The sequence below is a fragment of the Elephantulus edwardii genome, unplaced genomic scaffold, assembly GCF_000299155.1.
Source record: "Elephantulus edwardii isolate Elephantulus edwardi_28Jun2011 unplaced genomic scaffold, EleEdw1.0 scaffold00036, whole genome shotgun sequence".
NCBI classification, from domain to species: domain Eukaryota; kingdom Metazoa; phylum Chordata; class Mammalia; order Macroscelidea; family Macroscelididae; genus Elephantulus; species Elephantulus edwardii.
In genome coordinates this window covers 15,932,648-15,941,003 of record NW_006399786.1, presented here as the reverse complement: position 1 = coordinate 15,941,003, position 8,356 = coordinate 15,932,648, and the positions used below count along the sequence as shown (strand labels likewise).

General features: G+C 42.6%; 1 pseudogene; it reads left to right on the top strand.

Annotated features, from left to right (window-relative positions):
- Window positions 1–961: 961 nt before the first annotated feature.
- LOC102852738 lies at window positions 962–7,235 on the top strand (annotated as a pseudogene).
- The last annotated feature ends 1,121 nt before the right edge of the window (window positions 7,236–8,356 follow it).

Below are 8,356 nucleotides of genomic sequence, written 5' to 3'. Positions count from 1 at the left end.
TTGATTCAGGTCTAGTCACTTGCTATGCATCTGAGAGCTGAATGATGGGTAAAGAAGACAGAAGAGTCATGGTGTTGGAGAAAAGTGATTATCCCATGGACTGCCTAAAGAACAGATACTTCTTAGAGAAAGTGCAGCCAGAGGTTCCTGAAAGGCAAGGGTGGCAAAGCTCATCTCTCATATTTTGGAAATTTTAGGAGGGACTGTTCCTTGGAGAGGAACATCATACTTGGAAAATTGAAGGGTCGGTGAAATAGAGGAAGACTTTCAATGAGTTGAATTGATAGAATTACTGTAGCAGTGTGCTCAAGTGTGTCAGGTGAGGTTAGCACAGGATAAGACAGGGTTCAGACCCCATTTTTCATAGGACCGTTCTTGATTTCACCTAATGTGCTTTCATGAGTGTTCTCATTTCATTGTCTTAAAAACCCTATGAAATTAAGAGCTTTAATTAAAATTTGTATTAAAAAATAAAATCAGTGTGAAACCCACATGGTGGGTAATTGGAGCATCTGGAATCTGAATTTCTAACCCTCAATGATTATGCTAGCATTTCTTCTTTTCAGTGGTCCTGTCTTGTATCCCACTAACACTTTCGATGTACTTGTCTTTTTGTCTAGGTCTTTGGTCTCAGAGGCTATATGCTCTTTAAGGCTTTGTGTCTCCTTAAACTGAGGTTGGTGATGTCTTGAAATAACGCATCTTTGTAAATAAAATTCCAACTGAGCAGCTTGAGGGCTGCTTGTCATAGTCTTATATGACATTCATCTCGGTATACCTCCCTATAAATCACATCAGATTTAGAGCAAGTAACAAATATGTAATCAACGTTTACCTGGATATGCAGTGAGATTGTGTATGTACATTCTATTAGTACTGATGTAGAAAGAGTAACTTCTCGTTTAATTCTTTGGCTTTAAGAAGCCAATTATAGTTGTCGGTCTGGCTGGCAGCTGTCGAAATGGGCAAGTTCATGAAACCAGGGAAGGTGGTGCTGGTCCTGGCCGGACGTTACTCTGGACACAAAGCTGTCATCGTCAAGAACATTGATGATGGCACCTCCGACCGCCCCTACAGCCACGCTCTGGTAGTTGGAATTGACCGCTATCCCCGAAAAGTGTCAGCTACCATGGGCAAGAAAAAAAATTGCCAGGAGGTCAAAGATCAAGTCCTTTGTGAAAGTTTATAACTACAATCACCTCATGCCCACAAGGTACTCTGTGGATATCCCCTTGGACAAAACCGTTGTTAACAAGGATGTCTTCAGAGACCCTGCTCTTAAATGCAAGGCAAGGCGGGAAGCCAAGATCAAGTTGGAGGAGAGGTACAAGACAGGCAAAAACAAGTGGTTCTTCCAGAAGCTGAGATTTTAAATCTTCCATTTCAGTCATTAAAAATACCCCCCAAAATCCTAGTGTCTGACTGCTGCATGTGTTATTAGTCTAAATCATTTGTGGGGTTCATGGCATTGGGTGATGGAAAATATAAAATAAAGTTAAAACTATTGTTGTGAGACTTGAAAAAAAAAGCCAATTATAGCATATCTTGAAGTGCAAGTAAAGAAAATGGAACACATTTCCTTTGGGATTCTGAATGATCCATAGTTGAAGAGTTTATGAGAGAGAGGTGTTTCTCCCTGAGCATTGTCAGCATATCTTCCAGGTTAAATACAGAAGCAAGTGGTAAGTTCAGGTGTAGAGTCTCCAAAAAAAGGGAGGAGTCAGGGGGCAGTTTAAATTCAGAACTAGATTATTCAGAAGCCAATTTACTATTAAGTAAATAATTTTTGAAACATTTCCTAGCTCATTTTAAATTTGATTCTTAGAGATTGATTGAATTCAAAGTATCAACCATGAGGTCTTTTCAATGACAGTTGCTTCAGTTTTTAATTTCCTGGCATAAAAGATACCACCTTTGGGGATGTCAACATCCTTTCTCAATTTCTAAGTATCTCATTTGTAGGGTTTTTAAAAATTAAATTTTGAGAAAGATTTCTTCTTTAAACCATTCAAGATGTGTTTTTAAGTGAGACGAGAGCAGTGGATAACAAGTTGCAGATTAATCTTAATGTAATTAAAGTTACATGTGTTACAAATGTCATTAGAAAATCAGTTTGGGGTAGGTTCCAAATAACAGTACATATTAAGTCATTGTTGGGAATTAGGTGGTGGTGGTTAGGTACCATTAAGTCATACTTCTCATAGTGGCCCTACGAATAACAGATCTGAACTTTGGATGTCTTGGACCATCCTCACCATCCGTGATACACTTAAGCTTCTTCTTACAGTCACTATCAGTCAGTCTTGACAGGGATCCACTTCTCTCTCTCTCTCTGACCCTCCACCATTCCCAGCATGAAATCTTTTTCCAAGGACTGGCCCTTCCAACATCATGCCCAAATTGTGTGAGATGACGTTTCACCATCCTTGTCTCTAGGGAAGAACACCCTTGTTGGAAGAACTTCCTCCAAAACAGACTTGTTTGTTCTTTTGGCAGTCAGTGGGACATTCAGTACTCTTCTTCAACCAACTCAAAGACGTTGGTTTTCCTTCTGTCATCCTTATTGAGATTTATAGTAGCTAACATTTTATTGAGCACTGACTTGCATAGATGGTCCCCTCTGCACTTTTATACATCCTTTTCTCTCACCCCTCCCTGGGGACAAGATTACTTCATGTTAAGTTCAAGATTGCAGAGTCATTTAGTACAGGAACTTGATGCCAAACCCATATTAGTACAACACCAAAGCCCATGTTTTTACCATTAAGGAAACTGCGAAGCTGTAAAGCTCAAGCGCACAACTTTTTGAAGAATAAATATTACTGTGTAAGTTTGAGCTATAAAAGAGGGGGGAAATAATTACACAAATTACAGAAAATAATTGGTGAGATAGAGAAGTAGATGGGTAATTAAAATGAGAAGTGCTAGGCACTGAGAATGTATGTACAGGAGGGGTGCTTAAAAGCTTGGTGGTCTAAGGTTCCCAGAAGAGGCGGCATGTGAGCGGTGTCAGGAAGGCTGGGACAGAGCCAGGGCTTGGGCAGGAAGTGTGCATGTTGATGGAAAGAAGCCTGGCTAACAGCAACATGCAAAAAGGCTAGAAGCAAAATGGTCTAATGTCAAAACTCAGTATTTTAACTTTAATTATGTGAGAACAGAATGTAATATCCAGAGTTCTTGGGAAACTTGTGGCTAAAAAAGTGGCCACACCCATGGCCTCATGAAATTAAGATCAAAGACCACGTTTATTTTTGACCCATTTCAGTACAATCCTTGCATTTCTTTTAGTTCCTATAAGTAGGCCTTCTCTGCTGCCGGGTATCGTATTTGAAGTGTTCGGTGAAGTTGTAAACATTTTGTAGGTGAGCAAATAACAAAGTTACACTGTTTGTACTTGAGTGGAAGACTGAGCAGTCAAAACACTCGGAATTGGGAATGATATGGGAGGTAGTTGGAAGGGAAAGGAGTTGAATGACTATGAATACGTGAAAATAATCTTTTTTCCTAAAGTATGTTTTTCTTGGGTAAAATGCAAAGTTACCTGTTAAAATGTCTTCTTGTTGTTAGGTGCTATCAACTAGTCAACTGTTGCTCAGCAACCCTATGAACAACCCTATCATGTGCCATCCTCACAGTTTCTGCTATGTTCCAGCTCATGGTTGCTATCACTCTGTCAGTTCACCAGAGGGTCTTCCTCTCTCTGACCCTCCATCTTTCCCAGCATCGTGTCTTTTCCCAAATTCTGGTCCAGAGTATGAGATGGAGCTTCACCTTTCTTGCCTCCAGGGAGCACCATGGTTGCATGTTGTCCACTCCTGACTCCTTGTTTGTCTTATTAGTGAAGCCCCTCCCCACTTAACTTGCTTCTCTCTCATTTTATCTCTTGTAAAAGGAAAGGTGTGGTTAATAGGAGGCTGTGATCTAAGCAAAGGTCATAAATTTTATGATTTATGAAAGGGTGAGAGTCAAGACCCACCCCACACTAATCCCACTTTGCAACACATAAGGGATAGGATTTATTGCATCACAAAATGGAGGATAATGACATAAAATCACAAAATTAAGGACAGCCAATCTGACACATATTTGTAGAACACAGTTCAATCCATGACATCCCAATATAGGACAAACACAAGTAGTTATGAATTAGAAAAACTCCCTAAGACACATTGTTAGGTGACATTAAATCCATGGTAGTCATTTTTTTTTAATGCTTTTATGTACAAAAAGATTTAACAGAGAACTGAAGTGGATATTTACAACTTTTTAAAATGAAATCTTTGACCATGTTCTGCAAATCTACTTGGGTTTGTTTTTTTTTTTAAATTACTGAGTTTGTTTAAAAGTGGAATATTCTAGAACCTCAGTCAAATTTTAGTCTCTTTAGCCTTCTCTTTCATGGTTTTTACTATACCTTACAAGGGGGATAAAAACTCATACTTTTTGGCTCCTCCTTAATTTTTCCCCTCCTGAAAACAGTGTAGAGATAGTAGAAGAAAGTATGTTTGCTAGAGTTCTGGATAAATCACACAGTGAGGTGTTAACTTTTCTAAGCAAAAACACCATGAGTCTGGATTGTGCCTGATGAGCTATGCTATTATGATCCTCTTGATTTTGCCAGATTCTTCACATTTCTAAGAGGTTCACTCAGATGTGAAGCAGGAGTGTGATGGGCTGATAATGTGGATTATACCAAATATATATTTACTTTTTCAAGGGTGAATTAGTGGGAATGGAATTAGTGCTAGTGGAAACAACTTCCCCCTCTCATATTGGTGTCTTCTGTGAAAGTTAGCCAAACTAACTCATATTTTAATCACATAAGGAGTTAATAGTGTGGCACAGGCTAATGGAAGCTCTGAGTCATCTCAGCAATTTCTGATCCTGTGTGAATTGATGTTCTGTGCAGCCTGCTTAAAATGGATTGGAGGGATGGAGTTCTTATTCACTCCAACCTTTTCCTTGTTGTGTGCATTTATATGCCCATCTGTATAAGAGAAAGAACAAGGCAGAAGAAATTGATGAACTCATTGCTGTTGAGTGGAGTCCAACTCCTAGCTCTGCATTGGATTTCTGAGGCTATTGGTTTTAATGGGAACTGCCCATCTTCTGAGTAGCTGTAGGTAGATTTGAAGGTAGCTGCTGCCTTTGGGTTAGCAGCAAAACATGGTACAGACTATACCAGCAGGATTGAACCACTAAACTCTTCTGTTATGAATACTGAGGCTGCTTGTGTACAACCAACACCACAGGATTTGGTTCCTTGGTTTGGAGGGTTATGGTCACGGCTTCATGGATATTTTAGTCAGTTGGCCTAATAATATGTTCAGTTCTTCTGTTTTCTCTCCTAGTTTGCTCTGTAGCGAGTGCTTGGAGTCTTCAGAGCTTGCTAGTGGTCATCCAAGGCACAATTCAACTGGTGTAGGTGTAAGGTGTGTGTCATCCAGCACACAGGTTATTTTAAGGATTAAATACACAAAAGCCACTTTAATGTGTAGCTATTTATTTAGCATTGCAGAGACAAACACAGTGACAACATTAACAAGCCTTACAGAGTTGCACATGAGCACAGAGCTGTTCTGGGCAGCTTCTGAACCTGCCCTGGGATTTGAGAAGTCAGCTGTTCACTAGGACGGATCCCAGAGGCCTTTGAAGTTTTTCAGAAAGAAATGCAGGGGACCTTTTCATTGAAGGCTATATCCTGTTCAGTGGACACAGGTGGGGGTCAGTTCATGTCCTGGAAATACCCATTCTGACACCTTTTAGGATTAAGTATTTCCTAGTAAAATTCCTCCAGAGATAAGCATTTAGATGGCAGTGGAACGTGGCCTTTCTGCTTCTAAGACATTGTTGGCCTTGTGGCCTGTGGAAATTTTGAAGGCAATATTAGGCTGAATTCACCCCTGTTCTGGGGATCGCCAACAGACCATCTCAAAACTGCTGCATTGGACCTTAATGCTTGTGTGTTGTTGGAGTTGAAGCTTTGGGTGAGGAAATGAGCTGCCCTGGCAGAGAGAATGCTCTGCTGCCTGCATCTAGTTCTTTCAAGCTGCCGTTCCTGCTGTAGAGATTGATTTTATCTTAATGGAAGAAGAATGTAAAAAAAAATTTTAAAAAAGGGTTTTTTTCAACCTCAATAATTGTTAGCATAGCACTCTCAGAAATTATTCTTTGCATTTATTTTGGTACTTGCACAATGCCATCTCAATGCTTAATAAAAAGGTTGGGTTTTTTTTCTCTTCCATAGCTTGCTTTCCTGACTGATGGACATCTCCTAAGACCTGAGGCATTTATTCGGGGTGTCTACTGGAGAGTCAGCTATGAGTTTGTTGCAGCTGACATAACAGTAGTTTTATGGAAACCCTGGTGATCTGACGATTAAGTGCTGTTAGCTGAAAGGTCTACAGGTTCAAATGCAAAAGCCTTGCTGTGGGAGAGCGATGTGGAGTCGCTCCCACAAAGATTACACAGCCCAAGTAGTAGTTCCACTCTGTCTATAAGACTTTTGCAAGTCGGAATCCTTTCAGTAACAATAGGGGTTTTCCCTTTGGAGTGGCCATCAGCCACTATTATGCCAGAGTTGGGGTTTTTTTGGTGTTTTTTTTTAAACAAAATATTATCTAATAATATCTAAAATATTATCTAATAGGAGCCCTGGTGATGTACTTCCATGGTAATTAAACTCAAGGCTGGTATTTAGAGCGCAGGGGCTGACGGGGTCCCCTTGCCTCTTAGCCAGTCCACTACCCCCCCACTCGCCCCTCCGAGCGCGTCCCCCACCCATAGACACGTCTGAGACCGTGGCCCCCTGAGTCCACCTCGGTTTTCACCATCGTGGGTCCCTCGGTCGCCATGGCCTTCAGTGCCCTGGGTGAGGCCTATGGCACCGCCCAGAGGTCACAGACCACGTAGCCCTGGCGATCAAGAGGCTGGAGCTGATCAGGAAGACTGTCCTCCCCGTGGTCGTGGCCGGCAGCATCGCCATCTGCGGCCTGGCGCTGGCCGTTCTCATCACCAAGCCGGGGAATGACTACATGGCCCCCCAGGAGAGCTTCCTGCTGGGCGCCAGCCTGCGCCTGAGTCGTGGGGGACACTGGCGTGTGGGACTCCTCGTCGGCTTGACTCTGATCCTTGTCTGCACCGAGGTGCTGGGCCTCTGCGGCCGCATCGTGGCCCTCATCCTGTCCACAAAGGAGCCCCGCTCGGCAGCTCAGCAGCCACCGGATCCGATGTAAAGACCACCCCCCTCCTCCCAGAAGTGCAGCCTGACAGGCGCGGGGCCGCTGACCCTCGTACTTGGTCTTGGTGCCCACCGTCTGTTGCCCACCCACCCCTGACCCCGCCCCTGCTTTCCAGCCTCTTCCCGGAGGACCAGGCCTGCTGCCCCAGAGCAGCCTGTGCTCAGCGATGAGTTAGACACGTCATTTCTCGCCTCACTGGATGCTATTTAGAAGAGATCTGCTTCTGCCCTGTTGATAGGTCTGTGGAGCAGCTCTGTCTCCCACTCTAGTAACCTTGGGTAACGTATGCGTTGTGGGTTCGTGTCTGCTGGGACTCACGTGGATGGAGCAGTGCAGGAGGCGGTGTGCAGGCCTAACGGACCTAACGGGTCCTGCGTGTCCACCAAAGTTCTCAGATGTGACTGGGGGAAAATGAAACCAAACCTACCGATATCAAGTTGATTTCAGGCTCAAGTAACCCCCAGGATAGAGTCGAGCTACCTGCCCCATTAGGGCTCAAATACTATAATCTTTACAGAAATAAATTGCCACCCTTTTATCCCACAGTCACTGGTGGGTTCTTCGGTTAACATCCTGGTGCTTTAATCACTGCTCCACCGGGACTCCTTCCATAAAGGTTACACTGTAGAAAAAACTCCAGGGGGTAGTAGTTCGACTCAGTGGACTCAGTCCTTACTATGAGTTGGGAATTGTCCAACAAGTCAGTTGAGTAACAACAGTGGCTCTATAGGCGTGTGTTTTGCTGTGATGTTTAAACATTAAGTTTCAATGGATCTTCAGGACTAACAGACCAGGAACAAAGGGCTGGTAATAACCTACAGCCAAAATAAAAATAAAAAAAAATCGACCAGTGGAAATTCCATGAACCACGATTGTCCTCTCCACAGGCAATGTGGAATAAATGGCCAACCAGGAAGCATTTCCCTCCATGGTACGTTTTATTACATTGTTCCATGGAGGCAGGAGCGGATTCTAGAGTGGCCAACAGCAACAAAAATTATTTTAGACTTAGACTTTTAAAAGGAGTCTTTATCTTTAAACATTCATACTGAAAGATATGATTCCTGATATTGGCTTCAAAATAATCAGAGAGAGGGTTGGGATAAAGCAAAATT